Source organism: Hyla sarda, chromosome 11 (assembly GCF_029499605.1).
Source record: "Hyla sarda isolate aHylSar1 chromosome 11, aHylSar1.hap1, whole genome shotgun sequence".
Classification (NCBI taxonomy): Eukaryota; Metazoa; Chordata; class Amphibia; order Anura; family Hylidae; genus Hyla; species Hyla sarda.
Window position 1 is genome coordinate 2,887,663 of NC_079199.1, and position 24,170 is coordinate 2,911,832.

At 47.5% G+C, this 24,170-nt stretch overlaps 1 long non-coding RNA gene across 1 annotated transcript in view; it reads right to left on the reverse strand.

Moving 5' to 3' along the window:
* Positions 1–15,153, reverse strand: part of LOC130295466 (uncharacterized) — a 34,383-nt gene extending 19,230 nt beyond the window's left edge. Inside the window, exon 1 of the long non-coding RNA XR_008848843.1 lies at positions 14,881–15,153. This is a non-coding gene — a long non-coding RNA (uncharacterized LOC130295466). The remainder of the gene's footprint in view (positions 1–14,880) is intronic.
* Between the last annotated feature and the right edge of the window lie 9,017 nt (positions 15,154–24,170).

The window sequence follows — 24,170 nt, forward strand, 5'->3', positions numbered from 1 at the left end:
GGCCAACACAGAGCAGAGAAGCCAACACAGAGTAGAGGGGCCAACACAGAGCAGAAAAGCCAACACAGAGCAGAGAAGCCAACACAGAGTAGAGGGGCAAACACAGAGCAGAGGGGCCAACACAGAGCAGAGGGGCCAACACAGAGCAGAGGGGCCAACACAGAGCAGAGAAACCAACACAGAGTAGAGGGGCCAACACAGAGCAGAAAAGCCAACACAGAGCAGAGAAGCCAACACAGAGTAGAGGGGCCAACACAGAGCAGAGGGGCCAACACAGAGCAGAGAAGCCAACACAGAGTAGAGGGCCAACACAGAGCAGAGGAGCCAACACAGAGCAGAGAAGCCAACACAGAGTAGAGGGGCCAACACAGAGCAGAGGGGCCAACACAGAGTAGAGGGGCCAACACAGAGCAGAGGAGCCAACACAGACTAGAGGGGCCAACACAGAGCAGAGGGGCCAACACAGAGCAGAGAAGCTAACACAGAGTAAAGGGGCCAATACAAAGCAGAGGGGCCAACACAGAGCAGAGAGGCCAACACAGAGCAGAGGGGCCAACACAGAGCAGAGAAGCCAACACAGAGTAGAGGGGCCAACACAGAGCAGAGAAGCCAACACAGAGCAGAGAAGCCAACACAGAGCAGAGGGGCCAACACAGAGTAGAGAAGCCAACACAGAGTAGAGGGGCCAACACAGAGCAGAGAAGCCAACACAGAGCAGAGAAGCCAACACAGAGTAGAGGGGCCAACACAGAGCAGAGGGGCCAACACAGAGCAGAGGGGCCAACACAGAGCAGAGAAGCCAACACAGAGTAGAGGGGCCAACACAGAGCAGAGGAGCCAACACAGAGTAGAGGGGCCAACACAGAGTAGAGGGGCCAACACAGAGCAGAGGGGCCAACACAGAGCAGAGGGGCCAACACAGAGCAGAGAAGCCAACACAGAGTAGAGGGGCCAACACAGAGCAGAGGGGCCAACACAGAGCAGAGAAGCCAACACAGAGTAGAGGGGCCAATACAGAGCAGAGGGGCCAACACAGAGCAGAGAAGCCAACACAGAGTAGAGGGGCCAACACAGAGCAGAGGGGCCAACACAGAGCAGAGAAGCCAACACAGAGTAGAGGGGCCAACACAGAGCAGAGGGGCCAACACAGAGCAGAGGGGCCAACACAGAGTAGAGGGGCCAACACAGAGCAGAGAAGCCAACACAGAGCAGAGAAGCCAACACAGAGTAGAGGGGCCAACACAGAGCAGAGGGGCCAACACAGAGCAGAGGGGCCAACACAGAGTAGAGGGGCTAACACAGAGTAGAGAAGCCAACACAGAGCAGAGAAGCCAACACAGAGTAGAGGGGCCAACACAGAGCAGAGGGGCCAACACAGAGCAGAGAAGCCAACACAGAGTAGAGGGGCAAACACAGAGCAGAAGGGCCAACACAGAGCAGAGGGGCCAACACAGAGCAGAGGGGCCAACACAGAGCAGAGAAGCCAACACAGAGTAGAGGGGCCAACACAGAGCAGAAAAGCCAACACAGAGCAGAGAAGCCAACACAGAGAAGAGGGGCAAACACAGAGCAGAGGGGCCAACACAGAGCAGAGGGGCCAACACAGAGCAGAGGGGCCAACACAGAGCAGAGAAGCCAACACAGAGTAGAGGGGCCAACACAGAGCAGAAAAGCCAACACAGAGCAGAGAAGCCAACACAGAGTAGAGGGGCCAACACAGAGCAGAGGGGCCAACACAGAGCAGAGAAGCCAACACAGAGTAGAGGGCCAACACAGAGCAGAGGAGCCAACACAGAGCAGAGAAGCCAACACAGAGTAGAGGGGCCAACACAGAGCAGAGGAGCCAACACAGACTAGAGGGGCCAACACAGAGCAGAGGGGCCAACACAGAGCAGAGAAGCTAACACAGAGTAGAGGGGCCAATACAAAGCAGAGGGGCCAACACAGAGCAGAGAGGCCAACACAGAGCAGAGGGGCCAACACAGAGCAGAGAAGCCAACACAGAGCAGAGGGGCCAACACAGAGCAGAGGGGCCAACACAGAGCAGAGAAGCCAACACAGAGTAGAGGGGCCAACACAGAGCAGAGGCGCCAACACAGAGCAGAGGGGCCAACACAGAGCAGAGGGGCCAACACAGAGTAGAGGGGCCAACACAGAGCAGAGAAGCCAACACAGAGCAGAGAAGCCAACACAGAGTAGAGGGGCCAACACAGAGCAGAGGGGCCAACACAGAGCAGAGGGGCCAACACAGAGTAGAGGGGCTAACACAGAGTAGAGAAGCCAACACAGAGCAGAGAAGCCAACACAGAGTAGAGGGGCCAACACAGAGCAGAGGGGCCAACACAGAGCAGAGAAGCCAACACAGAGTAGAGGGGCCAACACAGAGCAGAGGGGCCAACACAGAGCAGAGAAGCCAACACAGAGTAGAGGGGCCAATACAGAGCAGAGGGGCCAACACAGAGCAGAGAAGCCAACACAGAGTAGAGGGGCCAACACAGAGCAGAGGGGCCAACACAGAGCAGAGAAGCCAACACAGAGTAGAGGGGCCAACACAGAGCAGAGGGGCCAACACAGAGCAGAGGGGCCAACACAGAGTAGAGGGGCCAACACAGAGCAGAGAAGCCAACACAGAGCAGAGAAGCCAACACAGAGTAGAGGGGCCAACACAGAGCAGAGGGGCCAACACAGAGCAGAGGGGCCAACACAGAGTAGAGGGGCTAACACAGAGTAGAGAAGCCAACACAGAGCAGAGAAGCCAACACAGAGTAGAGGGGCCAACACAGAGCAGAGGGGCCAACACAGAGCAGAGAAGCCAACACAGAGTAGAGGGGCAAACACAGAGCAGAAGGGCCAACACAGAGCAGAGGGGCCAACACAGAGCAGAGGGGCCAACACAGAGCAGAGAAGCCAACACAGAGTAGAGGGGCCAACACAGAGCAGAAAAGCCAACACAGAGCAGAGAAGCCAACACAGAGAAGAGGGGCAAACACAGAGCAGAGGGGCCAACACAGAGCAGAGGGGCCAACACAGAGCAGAGGGGCCAACACAGAGCAGAGAAGCCAACACAGAGTAGAGGGGCCAACACAGAGCAGAAAAGCCAACACAGAGCAGAGAAGCCAACACAGAGTAGAGGGGCCAACACAGAGCAGAGGGGCCAACACAGAGCAGAGAAGCCAACACAGAGTAGAGGGCCAACACAGAGCAGAGGAGCCAACACAGAGCAGAGAAGCCAACACAGAGTAGAGGGGCCAACACAGAGCAGAGGAGCCAACACAGACTAGAGGGGCCAACACAGAGCAGAGGGGCCAACACAGAGCAGAGAAGCTAACACAGAGTAGAGGGGCCAATACAAAGCAGAGGGGCCAACACAGAGCAGAGAGGCCAACACAGAGCAGAGGGGCCAACACAGAGCAGAGAAGCCAACACAGAGCAGAGGGGCCAACACAGAGCAGAGGGGCCAACACAGAGCAGAGAAGCCAACACAGAGTAGAGGGGCCAACACAGAGCAGAGGCGCCAACACAGAGCAGAGGGGCCAACACAGAGCAGAGGGGCCAACACAGAGTAGAGGGGCCAACACAGAGCAGAGAAGCCAACACAGAGCAGAGAAGCCAACACAGAGTAGAGGGGCCAACACAGAGCAGAGGGGCCAACACAGAGCAGAGGGGCCAACACAGAGTAGAGGGGCTAACACAGAGTAGAGAAGCCAACACAGAGCAGAGAAGCCAACACAGAGTAGAGGGGCCAACACAGAGCAGAGGGGCCAACACAGAGCAGAGAAGCCAACACAGAGTAGAGGGGCAAACACAGAGCAGAGGGGCCAACACAGAGCAGAGGGGCCAACACAGAGCAGAGGGGCCAACACAGAGCAGAGAAGCCAACACAGAGTAGAGGGGCCAACACAGAGCAGAAAAGCCAACACAGAGCAGAGAAGCCAACACAGAGTAGAGGGGCAAACACAGAGCAGAGGGGCCAACACAGAGCAGAGGGGCCAACACAGAGCAGAGGGGCCAACACAGAGCAGAGAAGCCAACACAGAGTAGAGGGGCCAACACAGAGCAGAAAAGCCAACACAGAGCAGAGAAGCCAACACAGAGTAGAGGGGCCAACACAGAGCAGAGGGGCCAACACAGAGCAGAGAAGCCAACACAGAGTAGAGGGCCAACACAGAGCAGAGGAGCCAACACATAGCAGAGAAGCCAACACAGAGTAGAGGGGCCAACACAGAGCAGAGGGGCCAACACAGAGTAGAGGGGCCAACACAGAGCAGAGGAGCCAACACAGACTAGAGGGGCCAACACAGAGCAGAGGGGCCAACACAGAGCAGAGAAGCTAACACAGAGTAAAGGGGCCAATACAAAGCAGAGGGGCCAACACAGAGCAGAGAGGCCAACACAGAGCAGAGGGGCCAACACAGAGCAGAGAAGCCAACACAGAGTAGAGGGGCCAACACAGAGCAGAGAAGCCAACACAGAGCAGAGAAGCCAACACAGAGCAGAGGGGCCAACACAGAGTAGAGAAGCCAACACAGAGTAGAGGGGCCAACACAGAGCAGAGAAGCCAACACAGAGCAGAGAAGCCAACACAGAGTAGAGGGGCCAACACAGAGCAGAGGGGCCAACACAGAGCAGAGGGGCCAACACAGAGCAGAGAAGCCAACACAGAGTAGAGGGGCCAACACAGAGCAGAGGAGCCAACACAGAGTAGAGGGGCCAACACAGAGTAGAGGGGCCAACACAGAGCAGAGGGGCCAACACAGAGCAGAGGGGCCAACACAGAGCAGAGAGGCCAACACAGAGTAGAGGGGCCAACACAGAGCAGAGAAGCCAACACAGAGTAGAGGGGCCAACACAGAACAGAGGAGCCAACACAGAGTAGAGGGGCCAACACAGAGCAGAGGGGCCAACACAGAGCAGAGGGGCCAACACAGAGCAGAGAAGCCAACACAGAGTAGAGGGGCCAACACAGAGCAGAGGGGCCAACACAGAGCAGAGAAGCCAACACAGAGTAGAGGGGCCAATACAGAGCAGAGGGGCCAACACAGAGCAGAGAAGCCAACACAGAGTAGAGGGGCCAACACAGAGCAGAGGGGCCAACACAGAGCAGAGAAGCCAACACAGAGTAGAGGGGCCAACACAGAGCAGAGGGGCCAACACAGAGCAGAGGGGCCAACACAGAGAAGAGGGGCAAACACAGAGCAGAGGGGCCAACACAGAGCAGAGGGGCCAACACAGAGCAGAGGGGCCAACACAGAGCAGAGAAGCCAACACAGAGTAGAGGGGCCAACACAGAGCAGAAAAGCCAACACAGAGCAGAGAAGCCAACACAGAGTAGAGGGGCCAACACAGAGCAGAGGGGCCAACACAGAGCAGAGAAGCCAACACAGAGTAGAGGGCCAACACAGAGCAGAGGAGCCAACACAGAGCAGAGAAGCCAACACAGAGTAGAGGGGCCAACACAGAGCAGAGGAGCCAACACAGACTAGAGGGGCCAACACAGAGCAGAGGGGCCAACACAGAGCAGAGAAGCTAACACAGAGTAGAGGGGCCAATACAAAGCAGAGGGGCCAACACAGAGCAGAGAGGCCAACACAGAGCAGAGGGGCCAACACAGAGCAGAGAAGCCAACACAGAGCAGAGGGGCCAACACAGAGCAGAGGGGCCAACACAGAGCAGAGAAGCCAACACAGAGTAGAGGGGCCAACACAGAGCAGAGGCGCCAACACAGAGCAGAGGGGCCAACACAGAGCAGAGGGGCCAACACAGAGTAGAGGGGCCAACACAGAGCAGAGAAGCCAACACAGAGCAGAGAAGCCAACACAGAGTAGAGGGGCCAACACAGAGCAGAGGGGCCAACACAGAGCAGAGGGGCCAACACAGAGTAGAGGGGTGTCACGATGCCGGCTGGCAGGTAGTGGATCCTCTGTGCCAGAGAGGGATTGGCGTGGACCGTGCTAGAGGATCGGTTCTAAGTCACTACTGGTTTTCACCAGAGCCCGCCGCAAAGCGGGATGGTCTTGCTGCGGCGGTAGTGACCAGGTCGTATCCCCTAGCAACGGCTCAACCTCTCTGGCTGCTGAAGATAGGCGCGGTACAAGGGAGTAGACAGAAGCAAGGTCGGACGTAGCAGAAGGTCGGGGCAGGCAGCAAGGATCGTAGTCAGGGGCAACGGCAGAAGGTCTGGAATCACAGGCAAGGAACACACAAGGAACGCTTTCACTGGCACTAGGGCAACAAGATCCGGCGAGGGAGTGAAGGGGAAGTGAGGTGATATAGGGAAGTGCACAGGTGTAAACACTAATTGGAACCACTGCACCAATCAGCGGTGCAGTGGCCCTTTAAATCGCAAAGACCCGGCGCGCGCGCGCCCTAGGGAGCGGGGCCGCGCGCGCCGGGACAGAACTGACGGGGAGCGAGTAAGGTACGGGAGCCGGGGTGCGCATCGCGAGCGGGCGCTACCCGCATCGCGAATCGCATCCCGGCCGGAGGTGGTAACGCAGCGCCCCGGGTCCGTGGAACCGACCGGGGCGCTGCAGTGAGGGAAGTGTAGCGAGCGCTCCGGGGAGGAGCGGGGACCCGGAGCGCTCGGCGTAACAGTACCCCCCCCCTTGGGTCTCCCCCTCTTCTTGGGGCCTGAGAACCTGAGGATCAGACTTTTGTCCAGGATGTTGTCCTCAGGTTCCCAGGATCTCTCTTCTGGACCACAACCCTCCCAATCCACTAAAAAAAAAGTTCTTCCCCTGACCTTTTTAGAGGCCAAAATCTCTTTGACAGAGAAGATGTCCGAGGAGCCGGAAACAGGAGTGGGAGGAACAGATTTAGGAGAAAAACGGTTGAGGATGAGAGGTTTAAGAAGAGAGACGTGAAAGGCATTAGGGATACGAAGAGAAGGAGGAAGAAGAAGTTTGTAAGAGACAGGATTAATTTGACACAAAACTTTAAAAGGACCAAGATAGCGTGGTCCCAACTTATAGCTCGGGACACGGAAACGGACATATTTAGCGGAGAGCCATACCTTGTCTCCAGGGGAAAAAATGGGAGGAGCTCTTCTTTTCTTATCTGCGAATCTCTTCATGCGAGAAGAAGCCTGTAAGAGAGAATTTTGGGTCTCTTTCCATATGGTGGAAAGATCACGAGAAATTTCATCCACAGCGGGCAGACCAGAGGGCAAGGGGGTAGGGAGGGGGGGAAGAGGGTGACGGCCGTACACCACGAAAAACGGAGATTTGGAGGAAGATTCAGAGATTCTGAAATTATACGAGAATTCGGCCCAAGGTAGAAGATCTGCCCAGTCATCCTGGCGGGAGGAAACAAAATGTCGTAAATAGTCACCCAAGATCTGGTTAATTCTCTCTACTTGTCCATTGGATTGAGGATGGTATGCAGAAGAAAAATTTAATTTAATCTTGAGTTGTTTACAGAGAGCCCTCCAGAATTTAGACACAAATTGGACGCCTCTATCCGAGACGATCTGTGTAGGCAACCCGTGAAGACGAAAAATGTGTACAAAAAATTGTTTAGCCAACTGAGGCGCTGAAGGAAGACCAGGAAGAGGGATGAAATGTGCCATTTTGGAGAATCGATCAACGACCACCCAAATAACAGTGTTGCCATGGGATGGGGGTAAGTCAGTAATAAAATCCATACCAATCAGAGACCAAGGTTGTTCGGGGACAGGTAGAGGATGAAGAAAACCAGCGGGCTTCTGGCGAGGAGTCTTATCCCGGGCACAGATAGTGCAGGCTCGCACAAAGTCCACCACATCAGTCTCTAGAGTCGGCCACCAATAGAAGCGAGAGATGAGTTGCACAGATTTCTTGATGCCCGCATGACCTGCGAGATGGGAGGAGTGACCCCATTTGAGGATCCCAAGGCGTTGGCGTGGAGAAACAAAGGTCTTTCCTGGAGGAGTTTGCCTGATGGAGGCTGGAGAAGTGGAAATCAGGCAGTCAGGAGGAATGATGTGTTGAGGAGAGAGTTCAATTTCAGAGGCATCTGAGGAACGAGAGAGAGCATCGGCCCTAATGTTTTTATCAGCAGGCCGAAAGTGAATTTCAAAATTAAATCGGGCAAAGAACAGAGACCACCTGGCCTGACGAGGATTCAGCCGTTGGGCAGACTGGAGGTAGGAGAGGTTCTTGTGATCGGTGTAAATAATAACTGGAAATCTTGATCCCTCCAGCAGATGCCTCCATTCCTCAAGTGCTAATTTAATGGCTAGAAGCTCTCGATCCCCGATGGAGTAGTTCCTCTCCGCCGGAGAGAAGGTCCTGGAAAAAAAACCACAAGTAACAGCATGCCCGGAAGAGTTTTTTTGTAGAAGGACAGCTCCAGCTCCCACTGAGGAGGCATCAACCTCCAATAGGAAGGGTTTAGATGGGTCAGGTCTGGAGAGCACGGGAGCCGAAGAAAAGGCAGACTTGAGTCGTTTAAAGGCGTCTTCCGCTTGAGGAGGCCAAGACTTGGGATCGGCATTTTTTTTTGTTAAAGCCACAATAGGAGCCACAATGGTAGAAAAATGTGGAATAAATTGCCTGTAATAATTGGCGAACCCCAAAAAACGTTGGATGGCACGGAGTCCGGAGGGGCGTGGCCAATCTAAGACGGCAGAGAGTTTATCTGGGTCCATTTGTAGTCCCTGGCCAGAGACCAAGTATCCTAGAAAAGGAAGAGATTGGCATTCAAACAGACATTTCTCTATTTTGGCATAGAGTTGATTATCACGAAGTCTCTGAAGAACCATACGGACATGCTGGCGGTGTTCTTCAAGATTGGCAGAAAAAATCAGGATATCGTCCAGATATACAACAACACAGGAGTATAGTAGATCACGAAAAATTTCATTAACAAAGTCTTGGAAGACGGCAGGGGCGTTGCATAGACCAAAGGGCATGACCAGATACTCAAAGTGTCCATCTCTGGTGTTAAATGCCGTTTTCCATTCATCCCCCTCTCTGATGCGGATGAGATTATAAGCACCTCTTAAGTCCAGTTTGGTAAAAATATGGGCACCTTGGAGACGATCAAAGAGTTCAGAGATGAGGGGTAGGGGGTAGCGGTTCTTAACCGTGATTTTATTAAGACCGCGGTAGTCAATGCAAGGACGTAGAGAGCCATCTTTTTTGGACACAAAGAAAAATCCGGCTCCGGCAGGAGAGGAGGATTTACGGATAAAGCCCTTTTTTAAATTTTCTTGGACGTATTCAGACATGGCAAGAGTCTCTGGGACGGACAGAGGATAGATTCTGCCCCGGGGTGGAGTAGTACCCGGGAGGAGGTCAATGGGACAATCATAAGGCCTGTGAGGAGGTAGAGTCTCAGCTTGTTTTTTGCAAAAAACGTCCGCAAAGTCCATATAGGCCTTAGGGAGACCGGTTACATGAGGAAGCACAGGGACACGGCAAGGTTTACTGGGAACCGGTTTTAAGCAGTCCTTGGAACAAGAGGGCCCCCAACTCTTGATCTCCCCAGTGGACCAATCCAGGATTGGGGAATGGAGTTGAAGCCAGGGAAGTCCAAGAAGGATTTCAGAAGTGCAATTGGGGAGGACCAACAGTTCAATCCTCTCGTGATGAGATCCGATGCACATTAGAAGGGGCTCCGTGCGGAAACGTATAGTACAGTCCAATCTTTCATTGTTTACACAATTGATGTAGAGGGGTCTGGCGAGACTGGTCACCGGGATGTTGAACCTGTTGACGAGAGAGGCTAAGATGAAATTTCCTGCAGATCCAGAGTCCAAGAAGGCCACAGCAGAGAAGGAGAAGGCAGAGGCAGACATCCGCACAGGCACAGTAAGACGTGGAGAAGCAGAGTAGACATCAAGGACTGTCTCACCTTTGTGCGGAGTCAGCGGACGTCTTTCCAGGCGGGGAGGACGGATAGGACAATCCTTCAGGAAGTGTTCGGTACTAGCACAGTACAGGCAGAGATTCTCCATGCGGCGTCGTGTCCTCTCTTGGGGTGTCAGGCGAGACCGGTCGACCTGCATAGCCTCCACGGCGGGAGGCACAGGAACAGATTGCAGGGGACCAGAGGAGAGAGGAGCCGGGGAGAAGAAACGCCTCGTGCGAACAGAGTCCATATCCTGGCGGAGCTCCTGACGCCGTTCGGAAAAACGCATGTCAATGCGAGTGGCAAGATGGATGAGTTCATGTAGGTTAGCAGGGATTTCTCGTGCGGCCAGAACATCTTTAATGTTGCTGGATAGGCCTTTTTTAAAGGTCGCGCAGAGTGCCTCATTATTCCAGGATAATTCTGAAGCAAGGGTACGGAACTGTACGGCATACTCGCCAACGGAAGAATTACCCTGGACCAGGTTCAACAGGGCAGTCTCAGCAGAAGAGGCTCGGGCAGGTTCCTCAAAGACACTTCGAATTTCCGAGAAGAAGGAGTGTACAGAGGCAGTGACGGGGTCATTGCGGTCCCAGAGCGGTGTGGCCCAAGCCAGGGCTTTTCCAGACAGCAGGCTGACTACGAAAGCCACCTTAGACCTTTCAGTGGGGAACTGGTCCGACATCATCTCCAAGTGTAATGAACATTGGGAAAGAAAGCCACGGCAAAACTTAGAGTCCCCATCAAATTTATCCGGCAAGGATAGTCGTATTCCAGAAGCGGCCACTCGCTGCGGAGGAGGTACAGGAGCTGGCGGAGGAGATGATTGCTGGAGCTGTGGTAGTAACTGTTGTAGCATAACAGTCAGTTGAGACAGCTGTTGGCCTTGTTGCGCAATCTGTTGTGACTGCTGGGCGACCACCGTGGTGAGGTCAGCGACAACTGGCAGAGGAACTTCAGCGGGATCCATGGCCGGATCTACTGTCACGATGCCGGCTGGCAGGTAGTGGATCCTCTGTGCCAGAGAGGGATTGGCGTGGACCGTGCTAGAGGATCGGTTCTAAGTCACTACTGGTTTTCACCAGAGCCCGCCGCAAAGCGGGATGGTCTTGCTGCGGCGGTAGTGACCAGGTCGTATCCCCTAGCAACGGCTCAACCTCTCTGGCTGCTGAAGATAGGCGCGGTACAAGGGAGTAGACAGAAGCAAGGTCGGACGTAGCAGAAGGTCGGGGCAGGCAGCAAGGATCGTAGTCAGGGGCAACGGCAGAAGGTCTGGAATCACAGGCAAGGAACACACAAGGAACGCTTTCACTGGCACTAGGGCAACAAGATCCGGCGAGGGAGTGAAGGGGAAGTGAGGTGATATAGGGAAGTGCACAGGTGTAAACACTAATTGGAACCACTGCACCAATCAGCGGTGCAGTGGCCCTTTAAATCGCAAAGACCCGGCGCGCGCGCGCCCTAGGGAGCGGGGCCGCGCGCGCCGGGACAGAACTGACGGGGAGCGAGTAAGGTACGGGAGCCGGGGTGCGCATCGCGAGCGGGCGCTACCCGCATCGCGAATCGCATCCCGGCCGGAGGTGGTAACGCAGCGCCCCGGGTCCGTGGAACCGACCGGGGCGCTGCAGTGAGGGAAGTGTAGCGAGCGCTCCGGGGAGGAGCGGGGACCCGGAGCGCTCGGCGTAACAAGGGGCTAACACAGAGTAGAGAAGCCAACACAGAGCAGAGAAGCCAACACAGAGTAGAGGGGCCAACACAGAGCAGAGGGGCCAACACAGAGCAGAGAAGCCAACATAGAGTAGAGGGGCAAACACAGAGCAGAGGGGCCAACACAGAGCAGAGGGGCCAACACAGAGCAGAGGGGCCAACACAGAGCAGAGAAGCCAACACAGAGTAGAGGGGCCAACACAGAGCAGAAAAGCCAACACAGAGCAGAGAAGCCAACACAGAGTAGAGGGGCAAACACAGAGCAGAGGGGCCAACACAGAGCAGAGGGGCCAACACAGAGCAGAGGGGCCAACACAGAGCAGAGAAGCCAACACAGAGCAGAGGGGCCAACACAGAGCAGAAAAGCCAACACAGAGCAGAGAAGCCAACACAGAGTAGAGGGGCCAACACAGAGCAGAGGGGCCAACACAGAGCAGAGAAGCCAACACAGAGTAGAGGGCCAACACAGAGCAGAGGAGCCAACACAGAGCAGAGAAGCCAACACAGAGTAGAGGGGCCAACACAGAGCAGAGGGGCCAACACAGAGTAGAGGGGCCAACACAGAGCAGAGGAGCCAACACAGACTAGAGGGGCCAACACAGAGCAGAGGGGCCAACACAGAGCAGAGAAGCTAACACAGAGTAAAGGGGCCAATACAAAGCAGAGGGGCCAACACAGAGCAGAGAGGCCAACACAGAGCAGAGGGGCCAACACAGAGCAGAGAAGCCAACACAGAGTAGAGGGGCCAACACAGAGCAGAGAAGCCAACACAGAGCAGAGAAGCCAACACAGAGCAGAGGGGCCAACACAGAGTAGAGAAGCCAACACAGAGTAGAGGGGCCAACACAGAGCAGAGAAGCCAACACAGAGCAGAGAAGCCAACACAGAGTAGAGGGGCCAACACAGAGCAGAGGGGCCAACACAGAGCAGAGGGGCCAACACAGAGCAGAGAAGCCAACACAGAGTAGAGGGGCCAACACAGAGCAGAGGAGCCAACACAGAGTAGAGGGGCCAACACAGAGTAGAGGGGCCAACACAGAGCAGAGGGGCCAACACAGAGCAGAGGGGCCAACACAGAGCAGAGAGGCCAACAAAGAGTAGAGGGGCCAACACAGAGCAGAGAAGCCAACACAGAGTAGAGGGGCCAACACAGAACAGAGGAGCCAACACAGAGTAGAGGGGCCAACACAGAGCAGAGGGGCCAACACAGAGCAGAGGGGCCAACACAGAGCAGAGAAGCCAACACAGAGTAGAGGGGCCAACACAGAGCAGAAGGGCCAACACAGAGCAGAGAAGCCAACACAGAGTAGAGGGGCCAATACAGAGCAGAGGGGCCAACACAGAGCAGAGAAGCCAACACAGAGTAGAGGGGCCAACACAGAGCAGAGGGGCCAACACAGAGCAGAGAAGCCAACACAGAGTAGAGGGGCCAATACAGAGCAGAGGGGCCAACACAGAGCAGAGGGGCCAACACAGAGCAGAGGGGCCAACACAGAGTAGAGGGGCCAACACAGAGCAGAGAAGCCAACACAGAGCAGAGAAGCCAACACAGAGCAGAGAAGCCAACACAGAGTAGAGGGGCCAACACAGAGCAGAGGGGCCAACACAGAGCAGAGGGGCCAACACAGAGTAGAGGGGCTAACACAGAGTAGAGAAGCCAACACAGAGCAGAGAAGCCAACACAGAGTAGAGGGGCCAACACAGAGCAGAGGGGCCAACACAGAGCAGAGAAGCCAACACAGAGTAGAGGGGCAAACACAGAGCAGAGGGGCCAACACAGAGCAGAGGGGCCAACACAGAGCAGAGGGGCCAACACAGAGCAGAGAAGCCAACACAGAGTAGAGGGGCTAACACAGAGCAGAAAAGCCAACACAGAGCAGAGAAGCCAACACAGAGAAGAGGGGCAAACACAGAGCAGAGGGGCCAACACAGAGCAGAGGGGCCAACACAGAGCAGAGGGGCCAACACAGAGCAGAGAAGCCAACACAGAGTAGAGGGGCCAACACAGAGCAGAAAAGCCAACACAGAGCAGAGAAGCCAACACAGAGTAGAGGGGCCAACACAGAGCAGAGGGGCCAACACAGAGCAGAGAAGCCAACACAGAGTAGAGGGCCAACACAGAGCAGAGGAGCCAACACAGAGCAGAGAAGCCAACACAGAGTAGAGGGGCCAACACAGAGCAGAGGAGCCAACACAGACTAGAGGGGCCAACACAGAGCAGAGGGGCCAACACAGAGCAGAGAAGCTAACACAGAGTAGAGGGGCCAATACAAAGCAGAGGGGCCAACACAGAGCAGAGAGGCCAACACAGAGCAGAGGGGCCAACACAGAGCAGAGAAGCCAACACAGAGCAGAGGGGCCAACACAGAGTAGAGAAGCCAACACAGAGTAGAGGGGCCAACACAGAGCAGAGAAGCCAACACAGAGCAGAGAAGCCAACACAGAGTAGAGGGGCCAACACAGAGCAGAGGGGCCAACACAGAGCAGAGGGGCCAACACAGAGCAGAGAAGCCAACACAGAGTAGAGGGGCCAACACAGAGCAGAGGAGCCAACACAGAGTAGAGGGGCCAACACAGAGTAGAGGGGCCAACACAGAGCAGAGGGGCCAACACAGAGCAGAGGGGCCAACACAGAGCAGAGAGGCCAACACAGAGTAGAGGGGCCAACACAGAGCAGAGAAGCCAACACAGAGTAGAGGGGCCAACACAGAACAGAGGAGCCAACACAGAGTAGAGGGGCCAACACAGAGCAGAGGGGCCAACACAGAGCAGAGGGGCTAACACAGAGCAGAGAAGCCAACACAGAGTAGAGGGGCCAACACAGAGCAGAGGGGCCAACACAGAGCAGAGAAGCCAACACAGAGTAGAGGGGCCAACACAGAGCAGAGGGGCCAACACAGAGCAGAGGGGCCAACACAGAGCAGAGAGGCCAACACAGAGTAGAGGGGCCAACACAGAGCAGAGAAGCCAACACAGAGTAGAGGGGCCAACACAGAACAGAGGAGCCAACACAGAGTAGAGGGGCCAACACAGAACAGAGGAGCCAACACAGAGTAGAGGGGCCAACACAGAGCAGAGAAGCCAACACAGAGCAGAGAGGCCGACACAGAGCAGAGGGGCCGACACAGAGCTGTTGGCTGTCTGGGCATGCTGGGAGTAGTAGTTTTGCAACAGCTGGAGGCATCTTGGCTGGGAAACACTGTTCTAGTCATCCTTTGTGGTTTCCCACCGCTGATCCTCCGCACATGAGAAGATACAAAGTGTCCGGCCGCAGAGGAGTCTCGTTCTGCCAGATCTGCCAAATTGGGAGATGATTTCCCCGTCAGTGGATGTGACAATTACCTTCCACCTCCTGACACATTGTTACAGCTCCTCCGCTGACAGCTCTGCTGAGGCTGCTCTTCTCTCTCGTATACTGTGATGTATGTCAATCCCCAGAATGTTCTGTAGCGGAGATAAAATCGACACAAATTCTACGACCTGATCCGGGTTACAAAAAGTTACAAAGTAAGAAATAATGATCTGTGGGAGGATACAATGTATCCGCTCAGCCCCTCCCGGGGGAGATGAACGTCACAAATCTTCCCTAAACCCTTTTATAGGGACATCAGAGGGGATGAGGACTGTGCAGGGATCCATCACCGGGAGGCTGAGACTGTCACGGATCTTCATCGGAGAGAAAAGAGTGCATCCCAGAGATCTACCGCAGAATACAGCACAAGAAGGGTTAATCAGAATGCTGATCAGAATGCAGTGATGTAACTATAGGGCACTGATCCCCCAACTGTGGCCCTTCAGCTGTAGCAAAACTACAACTCCCAGCATGCCCTGCTCTCATGTTGTTTTGTAACATGTTGGGGATCACAGTTATGGGGGTACTGGTGTCAAATGGGGCTCAATATCATCTCTGCTTAATAGGAAGGCAGCGACACTATAATAGGACGCCACATAATTTGACTCCCCATTTATGAGATTGGGATAACCCCTATGTGGGGATACAGGGGTGAAGTGGGTCTGCTGGTGCTTGTAGTTCCTAATATCTAATATGTCACAGGTGTGTGGTAGCAGGGTGTGTGGTGAGGGCAGATGTTGTTACCCTAGGGGCAGATGGCCTTAACCCCTTGTATTTGTGACGCCAGGGTGTGGTTTAGCCTATAACCACCCGAAGGTATACCGCTGGATCCGGGGCAAGGCACGGGGGCAATAATGACTCTGATGCCAAGTTACGGACAACGGTAGCTTTACTGAGGGTAGACAGATGGTAAAGTCTATACAGTTCAGCCAGGGCCCAAGGAGGCGACCAGTGACACAGAGACCTTAAGGGCGTGCTGGGACTTGTAGTAGGACTGGACAATTGAGTGCAGACCACGCTGACTTGACAGATGACAGGGACTGACTTGACTCATAAAACTGGGACTTTATCTTACTTGACTTGATGGCGGCTGCAGGACTGGACTTTGAGGTCCCAACACTCTGGACACACACACTAGACAGGACTGCACTGGACCTCAGCAGAAGATGATCCACCCAGGACTTATATAGGGAGACTAGAGGGAGCCCATAGGTCACCCTGGGGATCACCTGGTCACTGGTACCTCCTGGGTAACAATCACATGACATATCACATGGTATAACTCTTAAGGCAACATTACATTTTATAACACTTTACATGGTAAAATATATTTACAATGGGGAAACAAGTGCAGGGGCCCCGGGGACACTGAAGGAGGCTGCCTGACAGGACAGCAGGAGCATGGGGTAACACCTCCTGTACTGGGCCACCACAGGTGGCTCAAGTGATTATGCAGTCCCATGTAAAACTTCCTAGGACAACATCAGCTTTTACAATGAAGGGCCTGCAGTTGGTGAGCGGGTCCACTGGGGTGCACCCTGGTACTGTGTGCTGCAGATGAGGGGCCCAAGATGGTGGAGGTGCCAGAAACTAGACCCAATGAGACAAGGGACGATATTCATAAAATATAGATGGTTCCGTTATCCTTGTGCATGCAGAGCAGAAGTGCTGCTACAGTGTGTCACTTTTGGTACTTGACTTGTTAAATTGTTTTTGGTACTTGGTCCTGTCTTTTGTTTCTCCAGTCAGAGCTCCTCTTCTCCTGCATAAATAATAGAAATTGGGGATCAGCCTCTGGAGCAATGTTTTTTAATCAGGGTGCCTCCAGCTGTTGTAAAACTACAACTCCCAGCATGACCAGATACCCTTTGGCAGACTATTGCACAATGGGTGAAGTAGCAGCACCTGCTGTATTCATTCCCTGTCTGCTTCTCTGCCTGTGGCACTGTTCAGCACAAGGAAGCATGCTATAACCACATTGCATTCTCCCTAAATGTCCCAATTAAGATATTTATAAATATGTAGGGGAGACAACACCACACTGACAATGAAAGGACCACACCACTTCCTGTCAGGAGAGAGGGAGGAACTGAGGAGCTGGAGACAACACCACAATGACAATCAAAGGACTATACAACTTCCTGTCAGGAGAGAGGGAGGAGCTGCTAAGACAACACTACACATACAGTGAGAGGACTACACAACTTACTGTCAGGATGAATCGCGCTAAATCCTGCTGTAGCCGGTACAATCTGTGATAACTCAATATTAGTAAGTTCTGTATCTTGGGGTGATGACCACAGCTAAGTACAATTAAGTATTTACTGTATAGACATATAGATGCGATACTGATGACACAATATGATGTAATATATCTGAATTGTGGATCTGTATCAGTGATGGTGGTGACCGATACGATCATGTGACACGCACCATGGACTGATGTCCTCACCCACTGGATACAGATAATAATGGGGGGGTCACCACCAGGATTGGGGGTTTCATTACGTGTCTGTTGGATTTCGTCTTCAGGGCAGTCGGTGACCGGACACAGACAGGTGGGCGCAGGGAGTTTTGCAGTCAGTGGATTTTGTGACTACCTGGGGACAGGCGGCGGCGGTGGAGCAAGGACACCAATTCATCTTCTGCACGTTCATTACCCTGGAGGAATAATTTCTGCCATATTAACAGAGCACACGGAAATTTAAACAATGAGGAGCGATCATGTGCTCGCTGTGCGCAGAATACGCTGACATTCACCGCCCTTCAGCAATGTTCTGCATGAATGACGATTTTCACTTCTTTAAAAAAAAAAATTACAGTATAAGAAAAGTTAATCTATATGAAGTAAACTGCAGATTCCACTTCAAATAATTGTGGCAGCAATGGGGTTAATGAGGGTTATGCTGGGAGTAGTTGTCCTTTAACTGTTATGTCACATGGCGGTGTAGCTTCCCTGATGTTCGCTGTGACCCGACTATCTCTGGACATTTGGACTTCATGAAGCAACTTTACTGAAATCCAAAGTTACACTGCAGCTTGGCATCTTAAAGGGGTACTCTGCCCCTAGACATCTTATCCCCTATACAAAGGATAGGGGATAAGATGTCTGATCGCGGGGGTCCTGCCGCTGGGACCCCCATGATCTCTTTGCAGCACACGGCATTCATTTAAAATGCTGGGTGTGGGCAGCTGGGGTCGTGATGTCCCGGCCACGCCCCTCAAGACATCACATCACGCCCCTCAATGCAAGTCTATAGGAGGGGGCGAGGTGGCTGCCATGTCCCCTCCCATAGACTTACATTGAGAGGGTGTGGCCATGACTTCACGAGAGGCGTGACCGTGACATCAACACCCCCGCTGCCGACTCCAAGTGTTTGGAACAAAATGTTCCATACATTGGGACAGCAGAGTAACCCTTTAAAGCTCCTTAAGGTACATGAATAGGTATTTGGTCACTGTCCCTTTAAATGTTTTTACATTTATTACACCACATTTACCATAACACGTTTATTACATCACATTTACCATAAAACGTTTATTACACCACATTTACCATAACACATTTATTACATCACATTTACCATAACACATTTATTACACCACATTTACCATAACACATTTATTACATCACATTTACCATAACACATTTATTACACCACATTTACCATAACACGTTTATTACATCACATTTACCATAACAGGTTTATTACATCACTTTTACCATAACACATTTATTACATCACTTTTACCATAAAACATTTATTACATCACTTTTACCATAACACATTTATTACATCACTTTTACCATAACACATTTATTACACCACATTTACCATAACACATTTATTACATCACTTTTACCATAACACGTTTATTACATCACATTTACCATAACACATTTATTACACTACATTTACCATAACACATTTATTACATCACATTTACCATAACACGTTTATTACATTACATTTACCATAACACATTTATTACATCACATTTACCATAACACATTTATTACACTACATTTACCATAACACGTTTATTACATCACATTTACCATAACACATTTATTACATCACATTTACCATAACACGTTTATTACATCACTTTTACCATAACACGTTTATTACATCACATTTACCATAACACGTTTATTACACCACATTTACCATAACACGTTTATTACACCACATTTACCATAACACGTTTATTACATTACATTTACCATAACACGTTTATTACATCACTTTTACCATAATACGTTTATTACATCACTTTTACCATAACACATTTATTACACCACATTTACCATAACACATTTATTACACCACATTTACCATAACACATTTATTACACTACATTTACCATAACACGTTTATTACATCACATTTACCATAACACATTTATTACATCACTTTTACCATAATACGTTTATTACATCACTTTTACCATAACACATTTATTACATCACATTTACCATAACACATTTATTACATCACATTTACCATAACACATTTATTACATCACATTTACCATAAAACGTTTATTACACCACATTTACCATAAGACGTTTATTACACCACATTTACCATAACACGTTTATTACATTAAATTTACCATAACACGTTTATTACACCACATTTACCATAAGACGTTTATTACATCACATTTACCATAACACGTTTATTACACTACATTTACCATAACACGTTTATTACATCACATTTACCATAACACGTTTATTACATCACATTTACCATAACACGTTTATTACACCACATTTACCATAACACGTTTATTACATCACATTTACCATAACACATTTATTACATCACATTTACCATAACACGTTTATTACATCACATTTACCATAACACATTTATTACATCACATTTACCATAACACGTTTATTACATCACATTTACCATAACACATTTATTACATCACATTTACCATAACACGTTTATTACATCACATTTACCATAACACATTTATTACATCACATTTACCATAACACGTTTATTACATCACATTTACCATAACACATTTATTACATCACTTTTACCATAACACGTTTATTACATCACTTTTACCATAATACATTTATTACATCACTTTTACCATAACACATTTATTACATCACATTTACCATAACACGTTTATGACACCACATTTACCATAACACGTTTATTACATCACATTTACCATAACACATTTATTACATCACTTTTACCATAACACATTTATTACACCACATTTACCATAACACATTTATTACACCACATTTACCATAACACGTTTATTACATCACATTTACCATAACACATTTATTACACCACATTTACCATAACACATTTATTACATCACATTTACCATAACACATTTATTACACCACATTTACCATAACACATTTATTACACCACATTTACCATAACACGTTTATTACATCACATTTACCATAACACATTTATTACATCACATTTACCATAACACATTTATTACATCACATTTACCATAACACGTTTATTACATCACATTTACCATAACACATTTATTACACCACATTTACCATAACACATTTATTACATCACATTTACCATAACACATTTATTACATCACATTTACCATAACACATTTATTACATCACATTTACCATAACACGTTTATTACATCACATTTACCATAACACATTTATTACACCACATTTACCATAACACATTTATTACATCACATTTACCATAACACGTTTATTACATCACATTTACCATAACACATTTATTACACCACATTTACCATAACACATTTATTACACCACATTTACCATAACACATTTATTACATCACTTTTACCATAACACGTTTATTACATCACTTTTACCATAACACATTTATTACATCACTTTTACCATAACACGTTTATTACATCACATTTACCATAACACATTTATTACATCACATTTACCATAACACATTTATTACATCACATTTACCATAACACGTTTATTACATCACATTTACCATAACACATTTATTACACCACATTTACCATAACACATTTATTACACCACATTTACCATAACACATTTATTACACCACATTTACCATAACACATTTATTACATCACTTTTACCATAACACGTTTATTACATCACTTTTACCATAACACATTTATTACATCACTTTTACCATAACACGTTTATTACACTACATTTACCATAACACGTTTATTACACCACATTTACCATAACACGTTTATTACATCACATTTACCATAACACGTTTATTACACTACATTTACCATAACACATTTATTACATCACTTTTACCATAACACGTTTATTACACCACATTTACCATAACACGTTTATTACATCACATTTACCATAAGACGATTATTACACTACATTTACCATAACACATTTATTACACCACATTTACCATAACACATTTATTACATCACTTTTACCATAACACGTTTATTACATCACTTTTACCATAACACATTTATTACATCACATTTACCATAACACGTTTATTACACTACATTTACCATAACACATTTATTACATCACTTTTACCATAACACATTTATTACATCACATTTACCATAACACATTTATTACACCACATTTACCATAACACGTTTATTACATCACATTTACCATAACACGTTTATTACATCACTTTTACCATAACACGTTTATTACACCACATTTACCATAACACGTTTATTACATCACATTTACCATAACACATTTATTACACCACATTTACCATAACACGTTTATTACATCACATTTACCATAACACGTTTATTACACCACTTTTACCATAACACATTTATTACACCACATTTACCATAACACGTTTATTACATCACTTTTACCATAACACATTTATTACACCACATTTACCATAACACGTTTATTACACCACATTTACCATAACACGTTTATTACATCACTTTTACCATAACACGTTTATTACACCACATTTACCATAACACATTTATTACATCACTTTTACCATAACACATTTATTACACCACATTTATCATAACACATTTATTACATCACATTTACCATAACACATTTATTACATCACATTTACCATAACACATTTATTACATCACATTTACCATAACACGTTTATTACACCACATTTACCATAGCACATTTATTACACCACATTTACCATAACACATTTATTACATCACTTTTACCATAACACGTTTATTACATCACATTTACCATAACACATTTATTACATCACTTTTACCATAACACGTTTATTACATCACTTCTACCATAACACGTTTATTACACCACATTTACCATAACACATTTATTACATCACTTTTACCATAACACGTTTATTACATCACTTCTACCATAACACGTTTATTACACCACATTTACCATAACACATTTATTACACCACATTTACCATAACACATTTATTACATCACATTTACCATAACACATTTATTACACTACATTTACCATAACACATTTATTACATCACTTTTACCATAACACGTTTATTATATTACATTTACCATAACACATTTATTACATCACATTTACCATAAGACGTTTATTACACTACATTTACCATAACACGTTTATTACATCACATTTACCATAACACATTTATTACACCACATTTACCATAACACATTTATTACATCACTTTTACTATAACAGGTTTATTACATCACATTTACCATAACACATTTATTACATCACATTTACCATAACACGTTTATTACATCACTTTTACCATAACACATTTATTACACTACATTTACCATAACACATTTATTACACCACATTTACCATAACACATTTATTACATCACATTTACCATAACACATTTATTACACCACTTTTACCATAACACATTTATTACACTACATTTACCATAACACATTTATTACACCACATTTACCATAACACATTTATTACACCACATTTACCATAACACATTTATTACATCAAATTTACCATAACACGTTTATTACATCACTTTTACCATAACACGTTTATTACATCACATTTACCATAACACGTTTATTACATCACTTTTACCATAACACGTTTATTACATCACTTCTACCATAACACGTTTATTACACCACATTTACCATAACACATTTATTACATCACTTTTACCATAACACGTTTATTACATCACTTCTACCATAACACGTTTATTACACCACATTTACCATAACACATTTATTACACCACATTTACCATAACACATTTATTACATCACATTTACCATAACACATTTATTACACCACATTTACCATAACACATTTATTACATCACATTTACCATAACACATTTATTACACCACATTTACCATAACACGTTTATTACATCACATTTACCATAACAGGTTTATTACATCACTTTTACCATAACACATTTATTACATCACTTTTACCATAAAACATTTATTACATCACTTTTACCATAACACATTTATTACATCACTTTTACCATAACACATTTATTACACCACATTTACCATAACACATTTATTACATCACTTTTACCATAACACGTTTATTACATCACATTTACCATAACACATTTATTACACTACATTTACCATAACACATTTATTACATCACATTTACCATAACACGTTTATTACATTACATTTACCATAACACATTTATTACATCACATTTACCATAACACATTTATTACACTACATTTACCATAACACGTTTATTACATCACATTTACCATAACACATTTATTACATCACATTTACCATAACACGTTTATTACATCACTTTTACCATAACACGTTTATTACATCACATTTACCATAACACGTTTATTACACCACATTTACCATAACACGTTTATTACACCACATTTACCATAACACGTTTATTACATTACATTTACCATAACACGTTTATTACATCACTTTTACCATAATACGTTTATTACATCACTTTTACCATAACACATTTATTACACCACATTTACCATAACACATTTATTACACCACATTTACCATAACACATTTATTACACTACATTTACCATAACACGTTTATTACATCACATTTACCATAACACATTTATTACATCACTTTTACCATAATACGTTTATTACATCACTTTTACCATAACACATTTATTACATCACATTTACCATAACACATTTATTACATCACATTTACCATAACACATTTATTACATCACATTTACCATAAAACGTTTATTACACCACATTTACCATAAGACGTTT